The sequence below is a fragment of the Otolemur garnettii genome, unplaced genomic scaffold, assembly GCF_000181295.1.
Source record: "Otolemur garnettii isolate 467f Iridium unplaced genomic scaffold, OtoGar3 scaffold00083, whole genome shotgun sequence".
NCBI classification, from domain to species: Eukaryota; Metazoa; Chordata; class Mammalia; order Primates; family Galagidae; genus Otolemur; species Otolemur garnettii.
The window spans coordinates 1597014-1617775 of record NW_003852478.1 but is presented as its reverse complement, the minus strand read 5'-3'; the positions used below and the strand labels follow the sequence as shown (position 1 = coordinate 1617775).

Here is a 20762-nt window from a genome sequence, read left to right as displayed (position 1 = left end):
TTATATTCTACTTTAAGAAAGATTCACTTTGAAAGATACTTGAAAGGTAATCCACAGAGGTGGATCTCAAGGAGATCACCCTTGAAAGATCATCCACAGAGGTGATCCCTTCAATCACCCTCCCTCCACCCATCCACCCCCTCCCGTCCCCTCCCCCTCCCCATATTCTTAGGCTAGGTTAGGGTTACCCTAACCCTAACCCTTTCATATGAAAGCTATAAAATGTCTGTATGTCTTAAGTCGTCGTACTTGTACAGAGTGAAATTGCTTTAAACATGGAGTGGAGCCACTGGGATTGCCAAATGTTTGGGAGTGAAGTGTCATCCAGTTCTCAGTTGTGTGGAGACCTTTCCCTAGTGTGAATCGGTTTGTCATAGCCACGAAGACTTGATTGCAACGTGGTTGCCAAACTTAACAGCTATTTGATTTATTGTTTAATTTTCATTCAACTTTATTGAATCTTAGTTTACCCACCACAAAGTGTTCCTGTATTTTAAGAACACAATTTTATGAGTTAGTTTACTTTTATGTTGATGTTTTGTGCAGAGCGTCTTCTGCAAACAGCAATTCTAACCGTTGTGTGTTTGTATTTGAATGCAAGGACTTGGCTCTACATATAAGCCATCTCAATATTAGTAAAAAAAAAAAAGTATTTGATGTGAGATACAGGCATTAATTTATTTGCTATAAAAGAAATGTCCCTGCAGCAGCGCATAAATCCTCACTGTGCTTTGGGAATTAATATTTTAAAGTTTTCTTAAAGTTACCAAATTTTTATGTTATATATTGCTTAGAACGGTGTCTGACACAAAGCAAATACTTGGTAAATGATGGCTCTGTGTAATGATACAGTAAATCTTCATAATGATTGTATGAGTTATAAGCTATTTTTGTTCAGGCATAAAGATGTTTAATAACTTGCCCAAGATCAGACAGCTAGTTAGGGAAAAATCTGGGATGTGAATATGAAAAGTTTCTTTCTAGGGACTGGATATTTTTAATTCCTACTGTCTATAAAAATTTAAATAAAATAATAATAATAAGTAACTTTATCTCAGATTCTGATGTTCTTTCTGAGCCTTGATTATTTCAACATACCCTTAGGGTTTCCTTTCAGCTCCAATATTTATAAAAGCTCTTGCAACTAGAGCTATTGTGGGAAACATTATGCAAACTTTCTTTATTACTCCATGTATCATAGTAGAAATATTTCATTTGCCAGAAAGTGCAAAGCAGAGAATTATAATTATAAGGAAATAGAGCTGCTGAGGATGAAGTTAATGTGTTTAATACTTACTCAGAAAAAAATGGAGGGAAGCTAGTGTGCATGGAAAACCGAACGATCCAAAACTGACTTGACTTTGTTTTCAGAGGAATTTCCCCAATGTTTGGAAGGAGAACACAGCAAAAATAGTGCTTTCAATTTCACTTCATACAGAGTTTAAACTTCATGCTATAAAAATTAGAAGTTTGTGGACCCCTGACTTTATGCACTTCAACTGTTTGAACTGCATTTTTATTTTCTCACAAATTAAAAACCATATCTTTCAGCAAAGAGCCCATTAGAGAAACAAATCTTCCTTGAAAGTGTTCTGAAACAGGCTTCATTTCCATCCTTGTGTAATTTTATTTCCGAACTGAGAGCCAACTGGAGCATGTCAGAAACAGCTGATGAGCAGATGAAGTAATGACTTCTTACATAACAAGATTAGCTTTCTCATTCGAAAAAATAAAGGAACGAGGATTATGAGCTGGTTGATTTCACTGTCAGAATACCTGTTACTCGTGTGTGGTGATCTTTTTGGAAAACAGCTTGCCTTCAGATGTTCATGTCTTGGAAATGTAGGAGTATCAGTTATGGACAAAAATAGTAAATAAGAAGAGGAGAGAAAAGAGCTAACTAGACGAACCATTAGGGTTTAAAGCAGAGGAAGAAAACATTAATTCTTTGTATAAGGAAAATGGAGCAGAAATACGAAAAATAAACTGATGCTTTAGCTTTTAATTGCTTAAGTAAAGGAGAGTAGGGTCAATTATCTTGATAATTTAGGCCTCTAACTTTGCAGGTAAGTAAAATATGTGGGAGTAGATCTGAGGCTTTTCCATACTGTGGGTTTTAATTGATCACTTTCACTGAATCAACCTAAATTCTAATCTGTAAGAGTTAAAGGTATATGGTAGACAATAGAATTTTAAGTAAAAATCCATCCAGAAGTATATAGATAGCTACCTAAATAAACATGCACACAGGCACATTTAACCAGAGTGTCTTTGGTACTGTGCTCAGGAAGATAAAAGTGACTCCAAATTTAAAGTGATATGTGTTAAAAATGTGCAAAAGATTCATTGAAAATAGAAGATGCTCAGGTGGTGCCCGTAGCTCAGTGGGTGGGGCGCCGTCCTCAGACACAGAGACTGCGGGTTTGAACCCGACCCGGGCCAGCTGAAACAACAATGACAACTGCAACCAAAAGATAGCTGGGTTTGTGGCGGGCACCTGTAGTCCCAGCTACTTGGGAAGCTGAGGCAAGAGAATTGTTTAAGCCCAAGAGTTTGAGGTTGCTGTGAGCCGTGACGCTACAGCACTCTACCCAAGGTGACAGCTTGAGACTCTGTCTATTAAAAAAAAAAAAAAAGAATGATAGATACGGTGTAAAGTTGTGAATATAACAGAAGAAGCAATGGCATACTTATATTTCCCACAACATTTCAGAGCAACTCTGAGATCTGGACATTTGCACAATGGCTTCCTTGGTCACAGCTGCTTTTCCTTTCTCTTCAGAGATTCTATCAGGAGAAGTTGTGCAATGAGTTCAAATTTTTTTCATCTCATTACTCTCAAAGCAAATTAAAGGCATATTTTTTTGTCTGCACAGGTTTCTGCCTTGTTCTGGTTTCTAATGCCCTAATACTAGGTAATTATATCCTCCATGAATTAAGGATATCAGGATACATCTCCTTCTATAGGGATGTATTTAAATATTTTGTAAGTGTGGAGAGAAAGGCCTAGTATGCTTGGCACTAACACTGCTGGACCTGGGGCAAGGATATATAAGTCTGATATATAAAGCCATATATCTAATTAGAAAATTATTAAATAAAATAGATTTTATCTTCACACTTGACCATTATGTGTTCACAGAAATCTAGAGGGCCAGGTTTAAGTTTAAAATTCTCCAATGCCTCAGAGCTTTAGAATATGGCAATGCTGAGAACAGGGCTCCTCAGCCCCCAACCTGCAGTTTTAATTTCAGTCTCTTCCCTTGGATTACACCTGTATTTTAAAGGGACTTCCATATACACCTGAGGTGCTCCAGTTTGCACATCCAAGTTCCAACCAAACCACCAAAGAAACAGCTCTGGCTAGAAATCTGCATTGCATATGTTGAAACAGACGACTGTATTTTTAAAGTTCTTTTCAACAGAATTAAAAAAAATTGAGAGGTAAGAAAAATGTAGAAGTTTTTGCCTTAATCAAGATGATTCTTTCCACTTTACTTGCTCTTATGCTTGAGTAATCTGATCTGATCTTTTAAATCAATGACATGTGCTAGTCTGGGCAAATATTTCACTGTCATTGGATGAAGAGAATACAATTTAGGAATCTCAAAAGTGGGTTATCACAAACCAGTGTGGAAGAGAATGAACCGAAGTGGGGAATGAGAGAAAAGATACAAGAGACAAGGTGGGATCGGAAGGTCTGGAGCAGTCACAACCACAGCCAACCCCCAAATACAAAATCAGCTTTATTTTATAGTATCTCAGCAGGGTTGTTTATGAGGAAGTAACTGACAAAAAACATATTTTGGTCATACAGTATTATTGGAAAATGTAAATAACTTTATCAAGAACAATTCATTCTGTTAATAGTTTCTATTGCATAACATTGTTAGCATGTTAAAGAAAAGAAATAAAAGGGAAGGGTCTCATAGTTTTTTGCACAATTTCTAAAGATTAACTAGGTAAAGAAAGAGAAACATGACTTCTGGCAAAACATCTAAAAAGGAGAAAAACATTCTGTTTTAAGAGGAAGAAAAACATGTTGACTTAGCAGGAGGAAAGCAGCGGGAGGTCATTCCCTGACTGTCTCCCAGACTGCGAGGGCCCTGCCACCTCACAGCCTGCCTTCTACAGTGGGTTGTTAAAATCACAGCTAATAATGTAAGGCCATCCCTTCTTGGCCTTTTGGCTGAGATCAAGTGTAGTATCTGTTCTTACCAGCTTAATATCTGATGCATCCTCTATCTGAGGACAATATATTAAATGGATTTGGGGGGCAGGGAGTTGGAGTAGGAGCTTGTTCCATCCACTCCACTGCATTAACCTGGTATTGCAGTACTTCCAGGAATGACACTCCCTCTCCCATGGAAAAAAAATAATAATAATGTAAAGCCAGCTTGAAATTGGAACATTCAGATTCCAAATTCCCTACTCATCAAAAGAGAATACATTAATAACATATTGGTGAATATTAAGCAATCAAATATTCAGACCTTTTAAAAATTCTTACACATTTATTAAAAGTTTCTGAAGGGAAGTCAATATCAGGTTGAGAACATGAGTAGAAGAATCTTTATCCTTAAAATACAATTAGGAACGACATAAGTGGCAATTGAGTGAATATTTATGAAATGGTGAATATTTATTTGCCAACTCTAAAATTGAAGTATGCATAGTCTATTACATGCATTCTGTGTCAATATCCTGTAAGTATGCCAGAAGTTTCCAGGAGAACTTAGAAAAAAATGGAAACAAAGTTACTTTAATTATAACGAAGGTTAAAGAGAAGAGAGAGGAGAGAAAAACAAAAAATAAAACAGGTATTAAGAGAAATATTTAGACAGAAATAAATGGAGTGAAGCAATTGGCAAAATATTGTAGGAAGCATTCCCCTAGGGTCATTGGTGAAAGTTGCTAAGAACAAATAGTACCTTGCATGTGATCACTGCAAGGAACAAGTTCAAATCCACTTGGGAATGCTATTTTGTCAGGTCTCCTACTTTCACTATCACATTAATCTGATTGTCCTCTGCTTGCCTCCCTAAAATGTCTTTAAAAAATAAACAAATATGAACAAAACTCCATTAGAAAAGAAGTTTTAGTGAAACTTTTTTTTTGTTGGAATCACAATAAACAGTTAACTTTTTTTTGCATTTCCCTTTCCACCATACTTTCAGTCACCATCACCTAATGATTTATTATAAGTTCATTAACATTGTTTCTCAGTTTTTTTATGAACAACTACTGCTTTAGTGCCATGCATCCCAGTCTTTCAAATTCAATACCTTTCTTGAAAATGAATCTAGGGGAATCTTCTCAGGCTGTAATTATACTTCCAATATAAAAATGCTTTATTGGAAGAGGTCTGTTTTTCGGTGATTCTCTTTAAACCACGAAAATGTACAATGCCTTATTTCACAATATTTGCAAGAAAAAAGTCCCAATGTCTAGGCACAGTTATATATCTGAATCAGAATATCTATTTCTCATAATATAGAGCAGTACCAGAATTTAAAGTGGGATTTCTATTGAAGACAAGACTTAAATGTACTTTTCTAAGTGCCCCTGAAAAGAACATGGTTGGTAATTAAAAAATATTTTCCTCAGATCTGGGGTTCTAGAAATTTTCCACAAAGGGATTATTTTCCTTGTGTGAAATTATCTAAAAGGATACACAGGCAGTGAAGGAGTGAAAGGGAATGACTCACTCCGGGATTTGAAACCCCACAGGTATGGGATAGAACTGCCATTATCTGGTGGTTCCCTTCTCATTGGAAATATCCCTGAGACAAGGAAAGATTGTGAAAAAACTAAGATGGGCTATGGAAATCCTTCTCAAATTCTTGAGTCCTCACATTTTGCCATTGTATAAACTTTTCCTTTCTGAGATTTGAATGTTTCATCTCTGAGAGGAAGTCCACAAGAATTCTTCAACTGGATATAATAATCTAATTAGGTAACTTCTGCAATGCCAGGAAAGGGTCTTGGCATAGAACTACTCTTCGTTATTTTAATTTATGCATTTTTACACTCTAATCACAGCTTCTTTTCCTGCAACTCTCTCACTCCGTGTTTTCGCAATGTCTTGTATTTTTTTTTTAATCTCAAAAGTACTCAGTCACTAGAGCCTCCACTTTTTCTTTCTATTAGTCACCTCATATTTTTACTTCTTTCTCTATTTATTTTAAACACCATGGTCAAATTTTAGTTCATCTCTTGCTAATCTCCCAGTTCCCTCTTATGTAAAACCCCAACTGGGTTCCTCCTTTGCACTCTTATTCAGGCTGTGGAAAGCTATTTCAGGAAATTAGAAACTGAAACTCCTGTCACTGCAAAAGAATGATACCTATGCTGAATTGGACCCTGAACACTTCCTCAGTCCTTCAGTATTATCCAAGTTCTTTCTCTCTTCCATTATTTGTGGCAGCTATTTCAATCCTCTCTGAACTTCCTAGATTACCTAATACCTACCTCCATTGTCAGCTTATATTTCATATAGAAATAATGCTGCAATGAAAACCTTTCTAAATTACTGCCATCAACTACTAGATTGCATCCACACGCATCCTTTCTTCCTCTTCCCCTGTTGCTCTCTTACCTCCAGTGAATTCATCTTCCATTTGTGCTAGGATTCTTTCCTTTTCTGCTTATTTCTGTACAAAATTAATTTGAGGGTACAAACAACCAGGACAAGGTCGCCATATTTGATTTGGTTAGTAGAGTCCTTTTCGTAGTTTTGTCCCCCACACAAAAGGTATTCCAAACATCCCCACCCTGTGCCCATTCAGTGAGAGCACCGAACCCCCTTCACTCCTTCTCACTCACTAACCCTGCCCACAACTTGAATTGTGATGAGTTTTTCACCTATATGAGCATGCATGTATTGGCTTCATATTAGTATTAAGTACATTGGATAATTTTTTTTTCCATTCTTGTGATGTTTTACTAAGAGGAACGTGTTTCAGCTCCATCCAGGATATTACAAAAGATGTGCAGTCATCATCTTTATAGTGGCTGAACAGTATTCCATGGTGTGCATGTACCATAATTTATTAATCCATTTCTGAGTTGATGGGCATTTGGGTTGTTTTCACTTCTTGGCATTTGTAAATTGAGCTGCAATAAACAATCTAGTACAAAAGGCCTTATGATAAAATGATTTTTTTTTCTTCTGGGTAGATGCCTAGTAGTGGGATTAGGATGGTCCATTGGGATGGTCCAAATAGGAGATCTAATTTGAGATCTTTGATGATTCTTCATACTTCTTTCCAAAGAAGCTGTATTAGTTTGCATTGCTGTCCCATCAACAATGTAAAAGTGTTCCCCTCTTTCCACATAAACGCCAGCATCTGCATGCAGTTTTGAAACTTTGTGATGTGAGCTAATATTACTGGGGTTAGGGGATATCTCAGCATGGTTTTGACTTGCATTTCTCTGATCATTAGGGATGATGAGCATTTTTTCATAAGTTTGTTAGCTTTTTATCTGTCTTCCTTAGAGAAGGTTATATTAATGTATCTTGCCCTGTGGTGTACGGGATTGTTAGTCTATAGTGATCAAAACAGTATAATATTAGCACAAAAATATAGCATAGACATTTGGAATTGAATAGAAAACTATGAGATGAAACTAACATCTTATAGCCAACTGATCTTGGATAAACCAAACAAGAGCACACACTAGGGAAAAGAATCCCTATTCAATAAATGGTGCTGGGAAAGTTGGATAACCACATGTAAAAGACTGAAACTGGACTCTCACCTTTCACCATTCACAAAAATTGATTCAAGATAGACAAAAGATTTAAATCTAAGGCATGAAACAATAGAAATTCTTGAAGAATGTGTGGAAAAACACTTAAAGATTTCAGCCTGGGGAAAGATTTTATGAAGAAGACTTTCATGGCAATTGTAATAACAAAAATAAATAAATGGGACTTAAACTGAAAATCTGTACAGCTAAGGAGACAGCAACCAAAGCAAATAGACAACCTTCAGAGTGGGAAAAAATATTTGCATATTACAAATCAGACAAAGGCTTGATAATTAGGATTTACAGAGAATTCAAGAAAAAAAAAACTTTTTTTTGAGACATAGTCTTGCTCGGTGTTTCCTTGACTAGAGTGCAATGGCAGCATGATCATAATTTATTGTGATCTTGTAGCCTCCAACTCCTGGGTTCGAGCAATCCTCCTACCTCAGCTTCCCGAGTAGCTGTGCCACCAGCACACTCAGCAAATTTTTCTATTTTTTGTAGAAAATGAGGTCTTGCTTTTGTTCAGGCTGGTCTTGAACTCTTGACCTCAAGCAATCCTTTCTAGCCTCCGAGAGTGCTAGGATTACAGGCATGAATCACTGCATCCAACTCTTTTCTGTTTCTTAAAGGGGATACATTTTCATAAATTGTTCCCTCTCTTTCATTCTCTTATCTTTACCTTTCTGTCTGAAAGTTTTTTCCACTTTTGAATTTGATATATTTTCTCCTATCTTAAAAAGGAAAATCAGTAACAATAAATAGTTGAAGTGAAGTTCACAATTTATAACATATCTCCAGTCACATACATGTCTATTTCTCTCCTCTCCTTCACAGTGGAACATTGAAGTGTTAAGCATATTCACTTTATCTGTTTCTTCAAATCTCAGTCATTGCCTAAGCTACTGCTCTCTGCACTCTTCCCTCACTATTCTACTTCACTTGCTATCTCCTAGGTAACAAGTGGCATTCTTGTTTCTATATCTAGAGCCACTTTTCTACTGACATCTCCCTTGAAGTCTCTGCAGTCTATAGCAATATTGATTATTTCTCCCGATAAAGCTTTTCTTTGAGTTCTATGTTCTAGATGATATCTTGAGAACAAAAATCTAGCTCACATCTTTCCAAAGCTTCTGTAGACCTATAAGAAATTTCATGAAAATGGAAAATGCAATCTTGTTGTGGAGATAATAAATAAGAAATAACACAAGTGGTAAGATCTGAAGTTTTATAAAATAGTTGGAATATAGGGAGCAGACTACATAGGATTGTGTAGTGTATACTGCAGAAATTGGAGCTCAAGACACCTGAGATAAGTAGGCATTGCCCAAGGGAGTCCAGAAAACTTCCAACTTCAAAATCACCAAACGCAAAGACCCATGTGACTGTTTTTGACCAATGTGAATTAACCAGATAATTTGGTAAGTAACCACTTTAGAAAACTTGATATAGATGCATTTCTTTCCTACTGTAAATCAAATAAATACCTAGCAATTGGAGTTTTTGAATCAAGATAAATCCTGAAAATTCTTTTCTGAACACATAAAGTGATATATCTTGAGCACAGCTACTAGTGAATGAGAATTAGGGATAAGAAAGACTAGGGATGAGAAAGAACTATCACATAGCCTAAGGGCAGGCTTGACCAAAAATTGGCAAACTTACTAACCAAAGGATGATGTGGTTTAAGGCTTTGCAGTCTATCTAGTTTCTGTTTAACTACTCCCTTTTTTTATTATAGCATGAAAGTGTCTGTAGACATCACATAAGCAAATGTGTGTGGCTGTGTTCCATTAAAACTTATTATGTATGTCATCTCCTGATTTCAACTAGAAATTTTTGAAAATGAAAAGAAAGATTGACTGAAGCTAAGCACCTCATTTTCTGTTTTTTAAATCCAGGTGAATGTACAGGATATCCTAAAAGTTGCCTGTAATATCAACATACACAGGGAATTGTAGCTAACTGTACCTTACAAAATTTTACAAAATATTCTCTATGTGTTGGGCACCTCTTTGTAAAATTTCATAATGAATATTTTGTAAATAAAGGTACACTTAGCTACAGTTTCCTGTTTTCCCTATGTATGGTGACTTTAGGGGTGACTTTTGGGAGACTCTGTAGATGCCATTAAGTGTTAATTTTAAAAAATATATAATCTGTTATATGAGTAAATAAATAAGTGAAAGCTCAGTAAGAAATGAGAATGGCAAATTCAAATAGATTTGTACATAGAAAGGAAGATGAGTGATTTTACAAATTTCCATTTTTTTCATCTTTTATAGGTGGGAAATAATGACCAAAGTTGATGAATTATACAATAAAATTTTAAGTATGATACTTGACAACTTAATCTCCAGATTTTCTAAAAGGGAAAAAGATTTAACACTGGTTGACTCTGGAATAGAGAAGAAAGATTTTATATTTTTAAAATTTTTCTCAATACTTTTTTCACAAGGAACTTAAACTATTTCTATAAAAAAGTTACAGAAATAAGATAAATTTATATAATTTTATATAAATATAAATTTAGAAGATTGTTACTCATACAATGGAATATATGATGCAGCCATTAAAAAGAATAGCATAGGTGTTCATGTACTGATAGAAAAAGATGTCTACAGATTGCAGAATATATAATATGGTTCCTACATGCTACAGTATGGAATTAGAAGTTAGTTCTGTATTAATGCAGTACCTATATTTCGTCTGTTGCTATTTTTTTCAGATTTAATTCCTTGGATAATTTCCTGTACTCTTGCATTGAAAAATAAGTGAATGATTAAAATAAGGAGGAAAAGACCAATATTAGTATTAATCATGTCTTTATTGTATCCTGAAAAATTATCAGATTATTGATCTCCTACATTCAAATCCTGGCTCGAATGGCCTTTCTATTTGTGAATGCAATTAAAAAGTCCATTCAGTTTGAATTAATATGCATGGTCCATTCAAGCTAGTGAGTTGACCTAAAAACCCCAGCATTTGTTTAGTATCTAACTATGCTTTGAAAATAGGATAAAGATAAATAAAATATTCCCTCTGCTTTCCAGGTGCTTTCTAAGAGCTGGATGTATCATTTGAAAAATTTTCTGGCAATATTTCCCCAGATTTCTCTACTTCAAAATCTGACAGCATGTCTCTTCCCTCACATACATAAATTCTAACTTTTAAAAAAATTATAAGTTAAATACTCAAAAAATGCAAAAGAGAATGTCAGTTTTGTAACTGTGTGGAGGATGACATGTAGAAAGCAATTATGTTCTTTTATTTCTGATGGAAAACACGTGTAGACAGTCTGATTTGATCCCAGGTCTTCATTAATTTCTTTTAGTTCAGTCCATTTAAGAATCTTCTATGGTGATGGCATGGGGTTAGATAATGACAATGATATAACCAAGAGGAATAAAAAGGGCGGCATTCCACTTGGTTAATCCAGTTGAGGATTTGGGAGATGCTAGTGAATTAATTTGGCTGTTTTTTATTTATTTATTTTTATTTATTTTGAGACAGAGTCTCACCATTTTGCCCTGGGTAGAGTGCCATGGAGTCACAGTTCATAGCAACCTCAAACTCTGGGGCTCAAGTGATTTTCTTGCCTCAGCCTCCCAAGCAGCTGGGACCACAGCCACCTGCCACAATGCCCTGCTATTCTTCTTTTTTGTAGTTGTCATTATTTGGCAGGCCGGGGCCGGGTTCGAACCTGTCAGCCTTGGTGTATGTCACTGGCACCCTGGCTGCTGAGCTACAGGTGCCGAGCCTAATTGGGCCATTTTTTGGCAGATCCTGAATCACTTGTATCTTACCTCCTCAATGTAAAGTACAGTTGTTTATTATCTCTCACTTTGGATCAGTTTGGTAACGTTTGTGCAATATTAAATACTGTTTGTGCAATATTAAATACTGTCTCACTCAGTTCTCACCATTGCGATGACAGCCTCTTTATCTCACTTCCTAAGCACTCCTGCATGGCAGTGAACGTATGGTGTCCTTTGATGACTCTTGAATTTCAAGTCAAGCTATTCAAAGTGTAGCTGCTTTAAAGGGCACAGTGTTATTTACCATATTCAAATAAGGATTGGGTTGAATGAACAATTTTCATTTTCATTGGATTTGGAGGTTATGGGTAGATAGGAAGATTATCTACCTTAATAAGGTAATTTGGCTAATACCTAAATAAGCTCCTCCTATTACCATGGAAAATGATTTGGAGAAGGAAGGGGACCGTATGTAGAAAAATGAAGGAGAGAAAAGGAGCTCATTGTAGAATCACATCTCTCGTCATTTGTATTCTGTATATAAAATAAATTTGCAAATTTTGGAATAGGAAAGTAACATGAAAAAGGATATTGAAACTAAATGTCTATGTCACTGCTTCTGAGTATAAGAGATTGATTGGAATCTTATTATTTATCTGGGAAAGAATTTAAAGGACTGTTTTTGAAGGAGTGATCTTAGGAAAATTTTCACCTTAAGAGGAATCATCAAGCCTGAATTCAGAACTATATGTAAATAATACAGTGAGAAGTGGAGGTCCACAAGCTAGTGAAAGATGAGTATAGAACAAATCTTCTTGGAAAACTGGTGGTGTCGTCTATACAGACCATTCTAGCTGGGAGAAAGAAATGGATTTGTCAGCTCATCTTCTACACTGAACCCAGAAAATAATTGGTTTACAAAGTAATGTCTACACACACACACACAATAATAAAAACAAATTGCTTACGACATTCAGATTAATAAAATTGAATAGTTTTCAGACATGGCAATGAGGTTTATAAAAACGTATAAGTAAAACACGAACTCTTAAATCACATGTACAATGTCTCTGGCACTGGTGTTTACTAATAATGTTGTGTTCCTCTGGTTTATTCATGAGTATGATCAATGTTTCTTATAGTGTAGTGAAAGTTACATTTAACATTTCAGAGTTTAAATTTTTATGCTAAGAGGGAAAGCTACCATAGCAAAATAACTTCTTTTTTTCCCCAAAAGTGATTAACTAGCAATATCAATTGTTTAGACTGTATCAAGAGTCTTAGGAGATACTAATTTGCTTTGTTAAAATCTGTATTTTTATTTCATTTTTAATATTTTGATTATTTCGTAAAACCCTCTATTGCCTTTTATATCATAGCACTAAAATCACGTAATTTAGCACCTAATTATACTTAGTGTTTCTTGGTCCAGAAATTTTGTATTAAAGCTATTTTTATATTCAAATTATGTTATTCACAAAGTCTCCATTATATAAGAATGATTAAATCTACATTTCCCTGGACTACATGTAACTAATTTTTTAAATTGGTCTCTAATGTCTCACATATTTCAATGTGGTGTGTACAAACCAAAAATGTTGTATTGCTTCTCTATTATACCTAATTTAGTAATACTAGGCCCTGTGTCTTTAAATAATATACAATTTCTTTCTATTTGTTTTTTAAGGATATCTACAAGAGCTTAGAAATCTGAAAATTATATAGATTCTATGATAAGACTGCCTTCAAAGTTTTGATCCTGTGTTAGGAAACTGTACTTTAAGTTATTATTATGCTAATGTCATAATTACATAACTATATTTTAAAAACAAATGTTAAGAATTAGGAAAAGAATATTATGGGGATATCTTATGAAATATACTATTTAAATTTTTTTAAGTCATAATTAGCTCTATTTTGTCAAAGCTATAAAATTCAACAATATGAGTTGCTAAATATGTTGTGAGTAGAAAAGAATTGAACATAGCCCAAAGAATTTACTGGATTTTCAGAATACTGTTGATGTTCAGAATAAAGTGATTCATAAGAATGTTTCTTCCAAAGACCCTAAACATTCTATAAAATAATACTTTTTGAATTGTTGTTTCTAAAATAATCTTAAACTCAAAATTGGAAGTTCAAACTCTTGCTTTAAATGTTAAATTAAAAATTTTTCAGTTTGGTTTGCCAAGAATAAATCAGGGAACAATCTGATCTATAATGTAACAGTATAATTCAGATGATGTATAATTGTATTACATCATCTAGGTGCTGTGTATCAATCACCCTCATTAACCCCCCATATAACAGATGATGTATAATTGTATTACATCATCTAGGTGCTGTGTATCAATCACCCCCATTCCTTCTCAAATTAGAATTAATATGCTTTTCTGGGGAAAACTCTTGGAGTTTCAAATGTAATGGTACTGTGAAAGATGCATGGCAGAGATTCAACATGAAAAAATGTTTTGTTTAATTTTTAAAAGTGTTCTAGTAAATAGTTTTGTTAGTCTGCATTTTCTGTTATTGATTAACATGTTACTTTATTTTTAAGATGCAATCTAAGTATTATATTACTATTTATCTTTAATAGTACTTCATAAAGGAAAGGCCATAAATATTAAATAAAATCTATCTATGGATGTATACATCCTTTTTCTCAAATAATAGTGTATTGCTTCTTGGAAATATTACAATCTTATCAGAAATGATGCAGCTATAACAAACCAAAATCCAGATAGGATGAAATATATAATTGTGTGGACTCCAAAATAGAATGGGCTAAATTTTACATTGTTTTCCCTTATTTCTACCCTTCTCATTCACATATAGCTATGCCCATTTACCATTAGTACACAATCTATGGAAAATCAGATTTAGTTCATCTTACTTTCTGAATTTGGAACAGATTCTGCTTTATTAGAGGGAAAGAAAATGGTTAGTTGTAACTTGATATCTTCTGAAGACATAGATTTTGAGCACTTATTGACTGATTGAATGGTTGATTATTCCACACTAATATATCAGTCTAAAAGCTCTGTTGCATATCTAGTTCTGAGACATCACATGTACTTAAACTTTGGCTTTCTTCATCTTGACCCAGGAAATATTGTATTTAATCTCCAAGTGCAAATCCCTTGATTATACATAAAGGAATTCCTGAATATTATGGGCAAATGTTGTACCTATATATGCAGGATGTCCATAAAGTTCTCTGCAATTTACCACATTAAACTATTTTAAATTGCACATGAACTTTATGTCCCCCCCTTTATAATAATAACAGTATGTGAAAGATAGGTAAGGAATATAACTTTAGTGTGTGGAAATAAGCAATAGTGGCTGCAATATTGGGCTGTAGTCCCATGTTTGTGAGCTGCTTACAGAAATAATTATCAGTGATTTCATTATTGATTTATCTCTCTTTTACCTGGCTCTCTTAAAAATATTATACACTAAACTTCTACACTATATTCATTTGATGAATTTTTGACTAGGGATTGTATTTAGGTACATAGATTTCCTGGCTATAAGAGCACATGTTTTGGAAAAGCAGTTATGAATGTAGATTATTTTGGGCCTTTTTCATGATAATTACTGATTTGTTTGTCATGTCAGTGGATATGAAGAAAACCATAGACTGATGTGCAGCTTAAATCAGAATATCTTCCCTTTGAGGTTTGACGTTGAATTGTCCAATTAATTGGAAAATAAATTGCAATGGAAGCAATCATGTTTAATGCCCAATGTTGTATGTTTTTCATAAAGGCTCATGTTTTATTTAGAATATGATGTCATGATATGATTTACTTATAATATGACAGTATTTGGAATTTCAGTTAATATCTTTATGTTATTTGATAAATTTAATCAGTAACAAGTGCATCTTGTGCTGGACTATTTCCTTGAAAGGATGTTCCTCTTGAAAATATTTGTGCATGAACAAGTGTAGAATGATTTCACAATATGAAAATGTTTGGACGTTTTCCATGACAGACCAGATTTAGCCAGCAAATGTAGATGAGCACTGCTTCTGTCGCTCAGTTGCTTCTGTCATCCTAACAGCACTGCTTGTCATTTAGTTGGTGCTTACTTTTGGCTGCTTGCAGAATTTTTTCTTTCATCTTGACTTTCTATAGGTTTATTACAGTGTGTCTTAGAGAAGCTCTGTTTGAATTGAGATGACCCAGGGTTTGCTATCCCACTGAAAGGAGTGTGTCAGGGTCTTTAGTAAAACTTGTGAAGTTTTCATTTGTGATAGTCTCCAGTAGGACTTCCATTCCTTTGGGACAATCTTCTTTCCCTTCAGGAATCCCTGTGTTTGAATTCCTGTGTTTGAATGTTTCATGGAGTCTCATAGTTCTCTTAGCACCTATTCTGCTTTCTCTCTCGCCTTTTCTGCCTGTTTACCTAGGTTAACTAAAAACTTGATTGTCTAGCTCTGAGGTTCTTTGATACTTTCTACTTCATCTTTACTTTGTCTGATCATCTCCTTCATTTCCTTCATCATTTTACATATCTTTTGTCCAACTTTTGGTTCTGTCTTTCCATTTTCTTGTCCATTCCTTTATTTTCTTTATCATCAATATTTTAAATTCCCTTTCTGTTAAGTCCATTAATTCTTTATAGGTGGAGACTTCTGCAGTAGCTGCCTCATGGTCCTTTGGGGGAGTTGCTTTGTTTTAGTTTTTCATGTTGCCTGAAGTTTTTTGTTGGTTCCTCCTCATGTGTTCTTTCTTCTTGTTCACCTACTTGTTCTCCTTTTTCCTTCTCACTCCCTCCTTTGTTTCAAACAGAAGCCCATGCTCTTGATGCCAGTATGTTGCAATATTTCCCTGGGACACCAGGTGGTGCTATGGTTTTTTAGGAGACAGCACAGCCAGCAACCTGTATGGTCCTTATTCCAAACTTAGTTGTCTGCAATGATCACCTGATTATTTCCTCAGCATTCAGACCCTGCTGGGTTGGGATCTTACAGCTCACAAGAATCTTTCAGAGCAGATGTCACAGTGTCCTGTGATCCAGTTCTCCTGGGGTCTGGGAGTTCCTGAGCCTGTCCCAAGAATGGAATTCTGATCCTGGCAGGTAGAATTAAGATGACTGTTTTAGGCCCTTGCTAAGACCTTCTCCCAACCTTCCCACAATGGCAGTCCCCCTGGCCACTGAGATCTTCTCAGTATGGCTGCCTTGCCAGCCACCAAACCCATGGCAAATCCACTCCAACTGGTATTCAAATCTACTTACTGTATACTGTTCAAGTCCTCCAACTTTCCAAGCTTTACACTCATGTGCAGCTTCTCCCAACAACTGAAAACTCCGGAAAGGCTTCTTCCTGTCCCAGATCTCTGTGGGGGTGGCACGCAATCCTAGCTGGTCACAATCACTTGCCCAATTCATCATATTTCCACCATTCCAGATTATATGCTGTATTTAGCTCAGCACCTCCTTTCTGTGCTCCCTGAGCTATGACTCTGGGTAAGATCCCCACACCAGGTATGGCTGGGTTATCTCTTTTTCTACAGTTGTTCTAGGAGACCTCAGCTGAACAATCCTTCTGGTCTACCATCTTGCTCTGCCAAAAATCATTTGTTTTAAAATATCATCTAAGGCAGTAAATTTTTGTGCAACTTGAAAGCAACACACAACAGTCACCTTATCTTAAGAATTTTGTGAAAATATCCTCAAGTTTCATCATGTGAAAATGTTGCTTCATGAAAGAAGACTTGGTAGGTGGGCAGCAAAACACAATGGAATATACATGATATAAAGAAAAATAAGGAAGTGTGTTCTTTTGAAAAATGAGACAGAAAGGAAACTGGTAAAAAGATAAGAATTTATATAAGTCTTTTAGCAGTGCTTATCTTTGAGGGATGGGGTTATTATTTACTTAATACACTTGTTTTTTACTTTTATGTCTTTATAAATGTCCGCAGCATGTGTTCACATCTATAATTTAGATAAATGATACCTAACTAATATTCTTAAAAATAAATTTCAGCAATATTTATGTTTCTAACTTAGTTACATGGCAGTTTTTTAAAAGGCTGAGAATAAGGAGTAAATTAGCTTGATTTTACTACCAATGACAACTTGGAATTTTGTTTTACAACTTTTCGCATTTTTCCATTTTTTTCCAAAAAAGTCACCTTTTATTTAATATGTTTTTTCCTTTACCACTTATTTAACTTAACAGTTAGTTGGTACTCTAAGTAATGAAAGATGAAAACATTTCCTTTCTTTTATTTTTTGCAATTTTTGGCTGGGACTGGGTTTGAACCCACCACCTCTGGCATATGGGGCCAGTGCCCTACTCCTTTGAGCTATGGGCACTGCCCAAGATGAGAACATTTCTGTTCTTTGCTGGAGGAATATCAGCATTTTAGGAACAGAAGTTTTATATGGATGGCTTTGTTTAGTTCATCTCAGACAGAAGTTCTATTAATTTTGAAAGCCTTCAGAGAACTTGATTCTGAAATATTTCTATAATTATTCTTACTCTGAGAAAATTCTTAATTCAGAGTGAAAGCCTTGTTTCTTTTTTTTTAATTAAATGTTTTTGCCTTTGTAGATTATCCATTTATGTGACACAAATGGATTTTTAAATAGTTTTTTCACTTACCACTTTTTTCCCTATCATTTAATAAATAGTTCATGTTTAATTTTTGTGCTGTATTCTGTTCTTCTGCATCTAATGAGGGTTATGTTTTTGCCTATTTTTAAGATGGTAGCATTTTTCTCACTTGTATATAGACCCAATGGGCAGGAATTTTAAACTGATAGCTACTCTTAATACTTAAGAAAAATTCAGTCAGTCCAAGAAGTGTGTTTCATGTAGAGGTTGTCGATAGGACTGTCAGAAAGCAAGTTTTAGGGAGCTTTTATTTTTTCATTATTGTTTCTGGGACCTGTCGGGTCTTTCTCTGAAGTGATTTTAGTATATATTTATATCTCATTATTGCTAAAAGAAAAATTGCAACCAAAGTCAGTGGTGATGATAATGCTTTTTCCACCCTTTCCCCTTAATTCACCTTAGTTGATTTTATGATTTTATTTTACAAAAACAAAGAGGTTGGAAGTAGGCTATTAGTGTGGATGAGTTCTATGAGGAAAAGTCAGAGACCTTGCTACTTTCTTACAGAAATCCTAGTCTATTTCATGTGGTATATGTAGCTGAAACATATCTTGTTGTAATTCCAAAGCATAAGAAGCCTGATAGACCATATATGAGAAAGGAAGGGGTCTTCAGCCCACCTATATCTGGAAAGTATACTATAAATTCACATCTGAGCACAGAAAGAAAAAAAGAAGATTTAGATCCTATATTCTTTTATTATTCTTGTGGCATCTTCTTGTGCTGTATGTTTTCTCCTTCTATACGTGGTTTCTCTGAGTACTGATTAGCTCTTCATCAGACACTGTGCAGCTTGGGTGATACAAAGAGATCATTAAGGAGATTCTTGACTCCCTGAGTTCATGGTCTAATGGCAGGCTCAAAAATGGACACTCCAACTATAATATGTACAATTAAAAGGATGTGAAATCTACTGTGTTCTTTAAAATCAAGAATTGGGCTCTAATTATGAGAGGTCTAAAATTCCAAGGAAGACTATACACATTTGCTACGTGACATTACTCAGAAATGTTAGGAAGTCTTCAGACAAGTGTAGTGTTGGAAGTCTCTAATTCACTCAGGAGAAGAGGACATTTCTAATGTTTTAGATAAGTAACATAAACATATTCCCATGGACTATAAAGAAATTCAAGGCATATCATGTGTCTATTGAGAATCTTGGAAAGTTTTACCTTGAGAGAGGAAGATACAATGTTTTATTTACACATAATTAATAATCACAATCTCTAGTCAAGATGCCTCCCTGGTAGCTATAGGGAAGTTATTTTTCAAAGATGTTTTAAAGTACAAGGTAGTAGTAAATTAGTGTTTGTCTTAAAAATAGAAAATATACACACATGTTTTCTGGGATGCTATTTAATTAATAGTTTACCAGAAAAAAAAGATATTATTTAACTCTGTATTAAATGTAGATATTTATTTAAATGTTAGAATCATGCATCTTAGACATAGGGAACCACGTTATGTTCTTAAAAAGGTAGATTATTTGCATAAAATATCCAAAAATGTAATTTAATTTTCAAAGTAAATTAAAATTTTAGATGGCTGTTTTATTTTTATTCTTGTTGGAAATAGTATTCCAGCCATTTTGATTTAATTTGTTCCATTTATTTGGCTTATCTATTTATGGAATTTCTTTTTTGTCTTAGTTTAAATACTTTTTTTTTTTCAACTTAGGTCTTTGCATTGGTGGTGTGTTTTATGTATACTAGTGTCTTAGTTATTGAGAGTGCTATTTGTGTTTTTATACTATCGATCTAGTGTATGGCCCATAGATATGCCGAGAATAGATGTGAAAACAGTCTGCCTCTGTGGCATTAAATATACTCTTTAAAATATAGAGTATTAATATTGGAAGCTGGCCATAATATTTGTTCACTGATATAAAAGAAAATGAAAAGGGGCCATTTCTATTTTCTAAAGAAATATTTCAGATTATACCTTAGATAACAAGGATTCTGTAACCCTGAGGATAGAATAATCTTGGGGCTGTCATTTTTATTTTGAAGTTTTTCAGAGGCAGTTTGTATCCTTTGATTTTAGGTTGTCACTCTGGGAAATATTCAAGAATATTTTTTCAGAAAAATCACAGAAACAAAGACAAATACTCATCCTGCTTGTCTGGATACATTGTCTTTACTAGAATTCAGGGCACAGATGGTAGTGAGGCCCACATGATACACCCTTCATCTTTTTGCCATCAGAGGAATATGGCGATCTTGTAAATTTACCAAAAGTCAAAAAAATAGTCTACAGACTACTGATGTCTGAGATACTCTCATTTTTTATGAAAAATCAGATTTGTAAATTATAATGTTACATAAGCCATTAATACATCAATTACAACATCTTTTAATAACCTTATGAATGGCTCTTAGATCTCCAATTCTGCTCACAAATGTCTAATTAACCTATGTGATACTGTTATGGTATAGTTTAAACTGACACCTTTTATTTTATTAATTGTTTGGGAAAGTCATTTTTAAGGTCAATCCCAGGTCTTCTATTGGGCGACTGAATCTATATCTATTGTTATAGATATTTATCCCCCAATAGCCTCTTCTTAAATTGGCTATTGTGACTAGAAAGGGATTCAGTATGGTTAGGATGGAAACAAA

General features: G+C 34.6%; 1 protein-coding gene and 1 non-coding gene across 2 annotated transcripts in view; both read left to right on the top strand.

Annotated features, from left to right (window-relative positions):
* Positions 1–20762, top strand: part of KCTD8 (potassium channel tetramerization domain containing 8) — a 238934-nt gene that overhangs the window by 119184 nt on the left and 98988 nt on the right. The gene's annotated exons all lie outside the window — the stretch shown is intronic.
* On the top strand, positions 4170–4361 carry LOC111726869. Its single transcript, XR_002774547.1, has one exon. It is a non-coding gene; the product is annotated as a U2 spliceosomal RNA (small nuclear RNA).